Source organism: Notolepis coatsorum, assembly GCF_963971535.1.
Source record: "Notolepis coatsorum genome assembly, chromosome: 11".
Taxonomy (NCBI): domain Eukaryota; kingdom Metazoa; phylum Chordata; class Actinopteri; order Aulopiformes; family Paralepididae; genus Notolepis; species Notolepis coatsorum.
The window spans coordinates 35,598,163-35,610,277 of NC_140175.1; the positions used below are offsets into that span (position 1 = coordinate 35,598,163).

The 12,115-nt window shown below is 45.2% G+C and overlaps 1 protein-coding gene across 1 annotated transcript in view; it reads left to right on the plus strand.

Moving 5' to 3' along the window:
- The window catches only part of LOC311237093 (astrotactin-2-like), a gene marked incomplete at both ends in the record, with an annotated part of 729,417 nt that overhangs the window by 95,363 nt on the left and 621,939 nt on the right, over positions 1-12,115 (plus strand).

The following is a 12,115-nucleotide window of genomic DNA, read 5'->3' on the forward strand; positions in this document are numbered from 1 at the left end:
TCAACACTCCATAAAACATGCTGCTGACAGATCTCCTCGTTGGTTTGAAGCCATAATGCATCATTCTACAATCGGCAGTGCCACTTTTATGTAGAGAAATAACATTCTTAAAATGATAAAAATTAAATAAGATAAAAAAAGGAAGCAAGGTGCTGTCCAATTGGATGAAGTGGTAACAGGAAAATTAACAAAAACAAAAAACAAAAACAAACAAACAACAAAAACAACAGGATCTGGACCGTGTTGTGTGAAGGCACGTGTGAACAGGTGGGTTTTTAGGCGGGTTTTGAAGAGGTTGATGGTGTCAGAGTCTCGGATGGAGGGGGAGAGGGAGTTCCACAGCCTGGGGGCAGCTACAGCGAAAGCTCGGGCTCCCAGTGTGGAACGCCTGGTGCGGGGGATGGTGAGGAGGTCGGAGTTGGAGGAGCGGAGGCCTCGTGCTGGAGTCTAGGGGTGGAGTAGGTTGGTCAGGTAGGAAGGGGCCAACCCGTGCAGGGATTTGTAGGTGAGGAGGAGGATCTTGTAGGGGATTCGGTAGTTGATGGGGAGCCAGTGGAGTTTTTACAGGGTGGGGGTGATGTGCTGCCAGGGTTTGGTGCACGTGAGGACCCTCGCAGCAGAGTTTTGGACATACTGTAAGCGATCCAGAACCTTCTTGCAAGCACCAAAAAGGATTCAGTTACAGTAGTCGAGGCGGGAAGTGATGAAGGCGTGAATGAGTGTTTCCGCTGAGGTGTCGGAGAGTGAGGGGCAGAGGCGGGAAATGGTTCTGAGGTGGAAGAAGGCGGACTTGGTGACAGACTTGATGTGAGGGTGAAATGAGAGGGTTGAGTCCAGTATTACGCCCAGGTTCCTTACCTCCGTGGAGGGACAGATGGAGTAGCCATCCACGGAGAGAACAAGGTGGTCGATCTTTTGGAGGAGGGCTGGGGAAACTATTAATTCGGTCTTCTTGCTGTTGAGTTGAAGGAAGTTGGTGGTCATCCATGTTTTTATGTCCTGGAGGCAGGGAGGGGAGCAGAGGGTTTGGTGTGGAGGTAAAGCTGCGTGCCGTCTGCGTAAGAGTGGAAGTGGAGGCCATGTTTCCTTATGATATCACCGAGTGGGAGGAGGTAGATCATAAAAAGGAGCGGACCTAGCACCGAACCCTGGGGAACACCCTGTTTAAGAGACCTGTGCTGGAGCTGACCTGGACCCCCCGAGGGAAACATACTGCTTCCTGTTGGTTAGGTAGGATGTGAACCAGGACAGGGGGGTACCAGTGAAGGACACTTTCCAGGCGGTCTAGGAGGATTGAGTGTGAGATGGTGTCAAAAGCAGCTGAGAGGTCCAGGAGGATGAGGATGTTGATGTTGCCAGCATCAGCAGCCATGAGGAGATAATTTGTTACCTTGATCAGGGCGGTCTCTGTGCTGTGTTTAGCCCTGAACCCAGACTGGAGTGTTTCGAACAGGTCATGGTGTGCCATGTGACTCTGTAGCTGGGCGGCTACTGCACGCTCTGGGACCTTGCTGAGACTTGAGGACTCAAGTCTCAAGCAAGTCCCAAGTCACTGTGTTTAGACTCATGCAAGTCAAGTCGAGTCATTGCTAAACTTCAAGCAAGATAAGTCAGAGATGCTATTTTATGTAACTGGCGTCAATAATTAGCATGGTATTTTTCTCTGTTTAACATTAGCAAGCATAATGGTGGCAGAACGTGGATGATTACCTGACCATCAATTCCTACGGTGTCTCTTGTCTGAATCAGAAAGGCTCTGGTAATAATATTAATAATATAAGGCTTGAGAGAAAGTCAACACAGGTACAGGAGAATCCTTTCAACGCGCTTTCAGCTCAATCCTACTAGACACTGTTTGATTGATTGATTGAATTGGATTGTTCATGCTCAATATCATGGTAACTGCTTATGCTCAATATCCAGAAGAATCCAACTAGGCTATCCAGCTTAATGAACTCAATATACTGCCAGGTTCTTGTCATCTGCCTCAGGTCATAAATAACAAGTCAAAGTCAAGTCGACTATCAACTTCAGTCAAGCGAATCACAAGTCCTCAAATTTGCCACTCAAATCCCCCACCTCTGGTAAACACCCTCAAGTTGAAGCTTTAAGTCTGCACCTCATAGTCATTGTTCCATTTCAAATACAGGTGTGTTTAGATTCTACACCTACTATCTATACAATCTGGGCCACAACTTACACAGCACTGATAATTTATCAGTGAAATATGTACGTATTTCCTAGGAGGTACGGTGGATTCGGGCTCCCTGGTGGGCAACCTGTGCATCTGCCAAATGCTTAAAAATAGCCTACGCTTGGAATATGCTACATACGCAGCAGTGTGTGTGTATGTGGGAGGGGGGTATGCCACAATCTAACAGTTACCTCACTTTTAGACAGATCTGAAAATAATCTGCCATCGATGTGTGATCACAACACAACTCTCGCCCTACCATCAACTAGCCAGTGTGTTTTCTAAGCCGGGGGCATTTAACACGCAATATGTCTCTACAATCCTGCATGGTCGGGCCTCTGCTATCGGCGTCAGCCAGGCCGCTCAGAGTGCTTCATCTGCATAAAAAATATGGACCTTTTCCTCCTTCCTTGGAAACGGAACACGCTGGGAAGAAGTGCCTGGCCCAGCGATCTGGCTTATTGCGATCGTATTATCAGTGTGCACGTGTGGTGGCTGGCCCTAAACAATTGTCTCGTGTGAACTGTGAAAAGGGTCCTATGTGGTTGAAATTGAGGCAGGACAAGAGGATGGCTTAATCCACCCCCACCCCCCCCCCCATTCCTTCCCCCTTCTTATAGCAGTGTCTCCACTTGATTTAACACAGGGTGCATCTCGAATAAAAGCAACCGCAGACTGACCCAGATGTAGCCCTGGCCAAGGTGCTGTAGCCGAGAGACCAACGAGGGGAAGCCGCTGCTCCGCTTGAGTGTAGTAGTACAGGTGGAGTGTAGTAGTAGGGCTGTACCGAATGCTTCGAAGCTTCGAAGCTTCGATCATAATGTTGACATTCGAATTTTAATACATTTATTTCTTTTTTATTTCTTTTGAATTTTTTTTTCTATCTGTTTAAATCTGTGTTTGGATACACTAATATTATAATATTATACATAAGACGTCACCATCACTTTCATACCAACCGTGCCCTTATTGGATTGTTGATGAAACTGATTAGTTATATTCATTAAAGAAAGTTGATTTAATAAAAGAAAAAAGACAAATTTAATCAGATTAATCACTTTATTAAAATTGAGGATTTAGTTTAAAAATATATATATTTTTTTTAAGTACATTTTTTTTTATAGACATTCAAAGCTTCGTTCGAATACTTCAATCGAAGCTTCGAATGTTAAAAAATGACATTCGGTACAGCCCTAGTAGTAGTACAGGTCGAGTGTAGTAGTACAGGTGGAGTGTAGTAGTACAGGTGGAGTGTAGTCGTACAGGTGGAGTGTAGTAGTACAGGTGGACTGTAGTAGTACAGGTCGACTGTAGTAGTACAGGTGGAGTGTAGTAGTACAGGTGGAGTGTAGTAGTACAGGTGGAGTGTAGTAGTACAGGTGGAGTGTAGTAGTACAGGTGGACTGTAGTAGTACAGGTGGACTGTAGTAGTACAGGTGGAGTGTAGTAGTACAGGTGGAGTGTAGTAGTACAGGTGGAGTGTAGTAGTACAGGTGGAGTGTAGTCAGGTGGAGTGTAGTAGTACAGGTGGAGTGTAGTAGTACAGGTGGAGTGTAGTAGTACAGGTGGAGTGTAGTAGTACAGGTGGAGTGTAGTAGTACAGGTGGAGTGTAGTAGTACAGGTGGAGTGTAGTAGTACAGGTTGAGTGTAGTAGTACAGGTGGAGTGTAGTAGTACAGGTGGAGTGTAGTAGTACAGGTGGAGTGTAGTAGTACAGGTGGAGTGTAGTAGTACAGGTGGACTGTAGTAGTACAGGTGGAGTGTAGTAGTACAGGTGGACTGTAGTAGTACAGGTGGAGTGTAGTAGTACAGGTGGAGTGTAGTAGTACAGGTGGAGTGTAGTAGTACTGGTGGAGTGTAGTAGTACAGGTGGAGTGTAGTAGTACAGGTGGAGTGTAGTAGTACTGGTGGAGTGTAGTAGTACAGGTGGAGTGTAGTAGTACAGGTGGAGTGTAGTAGTACAGGTGGAGTGTAGTGGTACAGGTGTAGTAGTACAGGTGGAGTGTAGTAGTACAGGTGGAGTGTAGTAGTACAGGTGGAGTGTAGTAGTACAGGTGGAGTGTAGTAGTACTGGTGGAGTGTAGTAGTACAGGTGGAGTGTAGTAGTACAGGTGGAGTGTAGTAGTACTGGTGGAGTGTAGTAGTACAGGTGGAGTGTAGTAGTACAGGTGGAGTAGTACTGGTGGAGTGTAGTAGTACAGGTGGAGTGTAGTAGTACAGGTGGAGTAGGAGGGAGACGCTGAATGCCGTGTCAATAGCCTAACATTTACATTTCGACCCCTGAGGTTTTCAAATCAATGGGCAGGCTGCCTGGTCCTCAAACACAGGAGTGCAGTACACCTGCCTGCCGCTCCATAACCCAGTCGCTAGCAATAGCTTGACACCTCACGACCAACATGATTTATTTTTTCAATCTCTTGCAGAGTACATTACACACATGTATGCTATTGTACCAGGGATTTGTCCTCTGCATTTAACCCATCCTAAGAATTTAGGAGCAGTGGGAAACCACACGTCCCGGGGAAGCAGTTGGAGGTTACGTGCCTTGCTCAAAGGCACAGTGGTATTATTGGGTATTGAAGGAGGGGATACACATTTCTTCACTTCTCCCATCCGGTTCTTGGGATTTAACCAGCGACCTTTCTGGTCACAAGTCCCGCTCCTCTAACCATTATTCCACCGCTGCCTATGGGGGGGAAATATGGAAATGTTTGGAAATATTGTGTCCCGGGTTTGTTTTGTCAGTTATTGATTTGGTTCATCTTGGATTCGTGAAAGATTACAGACATATTCTGTAATGGTATTCGGCGCATTGTATGACATTTATTATTCATGAGTACAGTAAGACCACAGAGGTGGCCCCATTCATTATCAGAATGAGTGCCCGGCAAAGACGAGATAGAGCACGCCAGATGAGACGACACGACCATAAAGTTTTGTGGCGGCGGCCTCGTTTGGCCTTTCCATTTAGAAGATTAATTCAGCTTCCTGTCATTATTCCCCTCCGAGGCGGATAGCAGTTTCTTTTCCCCACAGGGTCCCAAAAGAAAAGTTGCCTAAATAATACCCCCAAAAAACAAACAAAGTATTTATTCTCAATGACATTGAGTCACAATGCCAGTTCCTCCGGAATAGGTCCCCCCCCTCCCTGAATAATGGCAGATTGGAATGGATGCTCGTAAACAATACCGAAGGTGGTCGGCTCGTGTAGATACACCACGGGAAAATAATTATTTTCTTTCATCCATTGCATACAGCGACTACAGGATGAACTCTACCACTCTCAAGCATTCTCCCTCAGTGCTGTGGATCAACTGGAAATTCACAGCAGGGGTGGGTGTTTGTTTGTCGAGCTGCCACTCTCTTTTCCCAGCCTGGCGATATTCCCTGCCGCTCCCGGCATCATCCAGGCCTCAGGACCTCCACGGTCACACGTTCTGTCTTTTCCTGATCTCCTCCTTTTTCATTTGCATTGTTGTTGTCGTGTGTGGCATCCTGAGCTTGGGTGAACGCTTATACTGTATTGAGTGATATTTGAGCAGGGCTTATACGCTGACGATAAGCCTCTTACCTTAATAAAGTCAGAGGGAGCATAATACAGTGCCAAGTTGATTCCAACTCCTCACTTATTTATTTATTTATCTTAAGAGAAGGGGGGGGGGGGGGCAATATAGAGGCATTGCCGATTTTTTCTCTCTCACTTTTTATGTATTTTGCTCCCATCCCAATTTAGTCGTTATGCCAATTCCCTTCCTGGTCATTGCGCGCATTGTCCCACTGTCGGCCTAGGGAGGGTGTAGAACTACCACATGCCTCCTCCCATACATGTGGAGTCAACCAGCCGCTTCTTTTCACCTGACAGCGAGGACTCTCACTGGGGGAATGTAACGCATGCAGAGGTTCATGCTATTTTCCCCCGATCCCTTCCCTGCTGAAGGCGCCCCGACCGACCAGTAGGAACCGCAGTTTACAACGACCAGGACACATACCCCGCCGGCTTCCCACCCGCTAACACTGCCAATTGTGTTAGTAGGGACGACTGACCAAGCCGGAGGTACCGCTGACAGCTGGATTCGATCCCAGAGTCTCTGCGGTGGTAGGCGAGTGCATTCTCCACTGCGCTACCCAGCCGCTCTTAGGCATTGCCGATTTGAATCTGTTTTGGTGTTTTCTATTCATTCATTTCACATGGAGGTGGACGACAGCCGAGGGGAGGGTTGAAGGATTCCATATCTTGGAAGATTATTTAATGGCCATTATGGTGTTCAAATCTCTGTATCATTATATTGTCAATTAGTGCAGTGTGGTCGTGCTTTGACATAATTTATTTTCTTTGCATTTGGCACTGCTGCTTCAGACTACTGACCGATTCTCGGTTCAAAGAACATGCCTTGAGATATATAATTCAAAGATGAATTGCCTTCTGCTCCTCATTGGATCCCATTCATTATGGAATGCCATCAAAACTCCATAAAACATGCTGCTGACAGATCTCCTCGTTGGTTTGAAGCCATAATCCATCATTCTACAATCTGCAGTGCCACTTTTATGTAGAGAAATAACATTCTTGTGCTCTTCACGCAATAATTATGGTAAGTGGCAGCACATTCCTGTGCAAGCCAGCACACAGCAGGAACAATGCAGTTTGCATCTGGTCGATGGCTGCAAACTTTTATTTCACACATGGTTTGATGTAATACCGCTGGATAAGCCAGCGATTCCCACTCATTTACATGTTTCTGATAGTGTCATACATCAGCAAATTGTGTAAATGCCATACAATGGAAATAGCCTATAGATAATGTAAAGGGGAAAAAGAGGGTGATGAAGAAGCAAAGAATGCTGGTATTTTCAGATTCACAGGGTTGAATTCAGATTCAGATTCAGGTCCCTCGACCATATTCGACCGAATTCAAAGCGGAATCTGCATCACCGATTCCCGTTTCGCATCTGCGAATGCCACGTCTCTGGCTGTCCTCCCGTTATCCTGTCCTAGGTCACGGAGCCAGCAAAAGGGAACATGTTGGACAGCGCCGGGCTATGACACCCGTACAGTGCTCCCGCTGATTCATCTCCAGTGACAGAGGGCTGGGCTCAGCATGCCAGCAGCATGACTGTCATTAATCATGCAAGACCTGGCCGCGCCCGCAGGAAATTAATTAACTCTTACCAATCAGCATAGGCCCATGATTTAGACTGGCTCATTTATTGCGTATGTGTGTGTATGTGTTGGCGCGCAGTCCCCACGGCTTATAAACCCACCTTCGCCAGATGCAAGAGGGGGCTATTACACATACGGTGTACGGAGGGAGGGAGTAGAGAGAAAGACAAAGAGAGAGAAGATGACGCGGTAGAGAGAAAGGTAGAGAGAGAAAGAGCCTGGTCGAATAAGAAGGCCAATGCTGATATTAAAGTGTCTTGTTCTGATTTTAATTAGCGGAGGAATTTTCGGCTGTGAGTGACCGTCAGCGCTCCAGTTGAATGGTCTTAACAGCTCGTGGCACGCTCGTAAATGTCTTTCCATGACGAGGCTGAGTGCAATCATTGGACCGCATCAAATGGCACCACTTGTCCCGGATTAGGCAAGAGCAGCTCTCCATTAAGGCAAACACAGCGATGTAGCCGGCAGATCTGTGCATGTGACTCCTCACATTCATCCTGACCACCGTTTCCCGCCTAGACAATGACTTGTTAGGGCGAACTGCAGCCATCACTCCGAACACAGCCATCTCTCAGGGGCTGGATTGGTGTTTAGAGCAGTGGTTCTCCACCCATTTGATGCCACTTTGCAGTTGTAAAAGACGCACACCCAATCATTTTGCTTGTAAATGTCACATAAACTGTAATGTCACGTAATGTGTAAAGTTCATCGTATCCAGCTGCCGGAAAGTGAGTGACATTTTGTTTTCATGGGGTGATTCTATTTTAATTATTAGATCGTTTCAATATATTTAATGTCGTATCATTTATTGATGTCGTTTTTCCAGGCACACCTGCACCTGACATCAATATTCTATTAAAAACATATTTTGGTTAACCAGTTAACTGTACTACCCTCCCCACACTGCCTGGAGGGCTTCTGTGATCCTCGCCTTCACTTTCACAACAAATAATCATAATTCATTCAAGTTAAATTCATTGACGGGCAGCTGGGTAGTGCAGCGGACTAAGCGCTCGCCTACCACCGCAGAGACTCTGGGATCGAATCCAGCTGTCAGCGCGGTACCTCCGGCTCCTGGTCGTTGTAAACAGCGACTCCTACTGGTCGGTCGGGGCGCCTGTTCAGCGGGGAAGGCATCTGGGGGAGATAGTGTGATCCTCCCACGCGTTGCACTCCCCCGGTGAGAGTCCTCGCTGTCAGGTGAAAAGAAGCGGCTGGCTGACTCCACATGTATCGGAGGAAGACATGTGGTAGTCTTCTCCCTCCCCAGGCCGACAGTAGAGGGCAAAAGCGCGCAACGACCAGGAAGGGAATTGGCATAACGACTAAATTGGGATGAAAAATACGGAAAAAGGGGGAGAAAAAGTAGAAAAAAAAGAAAAAAAAAGTAAAATTCATTGCATAAAAAAAACTACTGAAATCAACAGAGCAGTTGACAAAAATAAAAACCCAGCAGCTACAATACAATGCTTGTGATTGCAGGGTCAAGAAAAAAGGGGGCGGAGCTCGGGATCGGTCCATTCCATTCAAAGGTTTAGATTCCCTGCTTTTTATTCTCCCCCCTGATCTTAATACGCTGATATATTTCAGTACGAGGTTAAGAGGAAAGACCTGACAACCGTCTTTCAGGTCATAAATGCTTGCTGTTGGAAAAGTATAATGGATGAATCACTTGACCTTTGAACACACCAAGCAACTGTCTTATCTGAGCTGACACTCTCAGTCTCGGCTAACACCACCTGCACCGCAACTTTTCTCTCCCACCGCCCTCTCCCTGTTCTAAAACCACCTTCAGGTACTTGAGGACCAGACAACGAAAAAACATAAGTGTAATAGATATTCCGATCTTCCTTTATTGACTGGTGGAAATTACTTTTCACGGACACTGGGATCTTAAAGTGAATTTATTGCCACATAGTCACCTTTTTTAAAAGGGTCACCTCTTCTTGAGCTGAATTTGAATTGGATTCAGACAGTGTTTTTTTGTGTGTGAGGACACTGGTTTAGTTTGGCTATCATTTTAAAACGTGGGTATGAAGGGAGGTCGATGCCTGCTGTAGAACAGCAAGAGCTCTGTTCCAGTAATCTGTTCCCATGGAAGGGAAAAGAAACGAAAGAAAACTCCTTCTTATTAGGAGTGGGCAATATATTGATACATACAAAATGTTCCAACTGTGTTATTAATCATGTTTTATTTGTTTTATATATTAATATATGATAACCTGAGTAGGCCTACTGAAAGTCGACAAGGTCCGTTCACATAAAGTGAAATATGCCTTTAAGCGGGTAACTTGATATATACTGTATATATAGATATCAATATTTCTTACACCATATCGCCCAGCCCAACCTCCGAGAAAACATATTCTACCAGTAGTCTCTCAGAACCATAATCTCAAAGGACACAGTTATCAATTGTTGACTTAAGCCATTCCATTCCAACTATTTTAAAACCTTGAGTTCAACCAAGTGTAGGAAAGTAATTTGGCTTAAAACAATATCAAACAACTCTGCTACCTCTTTTCTTAATCTTCAAAGTCTTACTTAGTGAGTGTCAGTTAGCCCCTGGTAGTGTCAGTTTCAATGAACCGGTGGAAAGAGAAAGCTTTATTTGTAGTTGAGCTTCAATAGGAATGAACATTTGCAACAGAACTAAATAAGGTGAAGTTACCGAAGATCCTGTTCTTTCACTTTAACCAAAGCATCCGTTTGAACGGTGACACCAAAACACAGCGGGTCTTTATGGGGTTGGTATTTGGCGATGAAGACTGGATAAAGCTTCTATTTCGCAGCTCTCTGATCTTCACTTCTGAAACGTATTTAGTCAGTCGTCATGCAGCCACACTGTCAGACTGTACTTTCCCTCTACGCTCAGGATATGATTACTAACTGGGATACATCTCTTCCAGGTGACAGCTTTTTCATGGTGACTTGTCAAAAGGATGATTAAAAATACATGTGTCCTTCCCAGCGACAATGTTGAGGGGGAAAAAAACATAATAAAAACAAGACTGCTAGAGGAGATGGTTTTTAAACACCACGGTTGTGTTTTACCAATTCAGCTCAAACCAGTGATCACACAGTCACAGGAAATAGTTGACAGATTGACTAAAAAACAATTATTTATCCATGCAGAGTTGCAAGTGCCTGAAACAGGCGGCTTCGGGAGGATGCACTGGACATGTGCACTCGGCAGGGAAGAGGATGGGGGAAGGGAATATGATGGGGGAAGGGAAGAGGGAAAGGGGACCTCTCGTTAGCTCTCGCCTCCGGACTGGTGGAGTGGCCTTCGAATGGAACAGGATGTCTGTTGAACACGCCTTTCTCGGTAGAGTGGCCGCAGTGTGGGAGACGAACGCTTGCACATAGGGAATTCCTCTGGGAAGGGAATTCTTCCCTGACCCCTCTCTGAGGCGATTGAGCTATCCTCCAGGAATGTGGTCCTTACTAGCATGAGTTGGGGGTACTTTTCCAGCGATGGTTAAAGCCAGATCTAGGAATGACGACAAGAGTACAATTAGGCGGTGTATGCGTAGATGGAGAATGCAAAGAGTACTTAGAATGACATGCCAGCATTTAAAATGACAATATACTTAGTTGGACTTACCTTCGGTATACAACCTGAGGAGGGAAAAGTTATGGCGAGAATAACTTAAAATCCTATACCAAGAGACATGTACTGTAGATGGAGCGTGTCGGAAAGCAAAGTGTTTTTCCCCATTCTGCCCTGGTATGTGGTGTACGTAGTGATGTATGGCTCCCATTATATTTTTTTTATACGGCAGATTTACAAACATAGCTAATCCATTTGGATGTGAAATAGTTTAGAATTCAATGTATACTTAACCTACAGGAGCCCAGACAAGGAGCTCTGGTACAGTAGTTGGAAAGTGAAGATCCGGGGGGAAATGTGATCAAGCTAGTGTATGAACAGCGGTGGAAGAAGTACACAGTTCCTTTACTTAAGTGAAAGTATAGATAGATAAAATAGTACTCAGGTAAAAACAAAGGACTTCCAAGTAAAAGTAGAGAAGTATTTGATATTGAATGTACTTAAGTATAAAAAGTAAAAGTATGCATTCAACATGATGTTTGTGTATCCCAGTGCTTGGGAGCATTGAATAAAAAAAAAAGTAAAAAGTTCCCTCAAATGTAAAGTACAAGTAAGTAAAGTACAAGTACCTCAAAATTATACTTAAGTACATTACTTGAGTAAAAATACTTTCCACCACTGTCAATGAAAAGATGGCGGAGGGTTAACATTGGATTCTATCAAGGAGTGTCTTCAACAAGAACACAAACTCACTCTGGAAACTATCATGAGAGAAGTCATGGCGGAGATTTCTGAGGGCCGACGCTGAGAAATGGAAGAGGAAATGGGAGATTTCACAGAGACCAGACCCAGGTCAAAACAGAGCAAGCTGAAATTGCACTGAGGGATAAATGCATTGACCTAGAAAACAGGAGCAGGTGGCAAAACGTGAGCCTTATCACCATCCCAAGAGGAGCAGAGGGTAATTGTCCCACTAAATTCATGGAGAAACGTATGGCAGAGATTTTGGTGGCTGAGAATTATTCACCCCCGTTAGTGGTAGACCGAGCCCATAGATCACTAGCGTCAAAGGGAGACTGACCACATGATCGTCGTTCGACTGCATTACTTCCCCCAAAAAGAGAGGATTGTGGGCCTTGCCAGGGGGAAAGGTTCCCTCACCTTCCTAATCTACCGACGGAGATAAGTAAACTTACCTGAAACATTT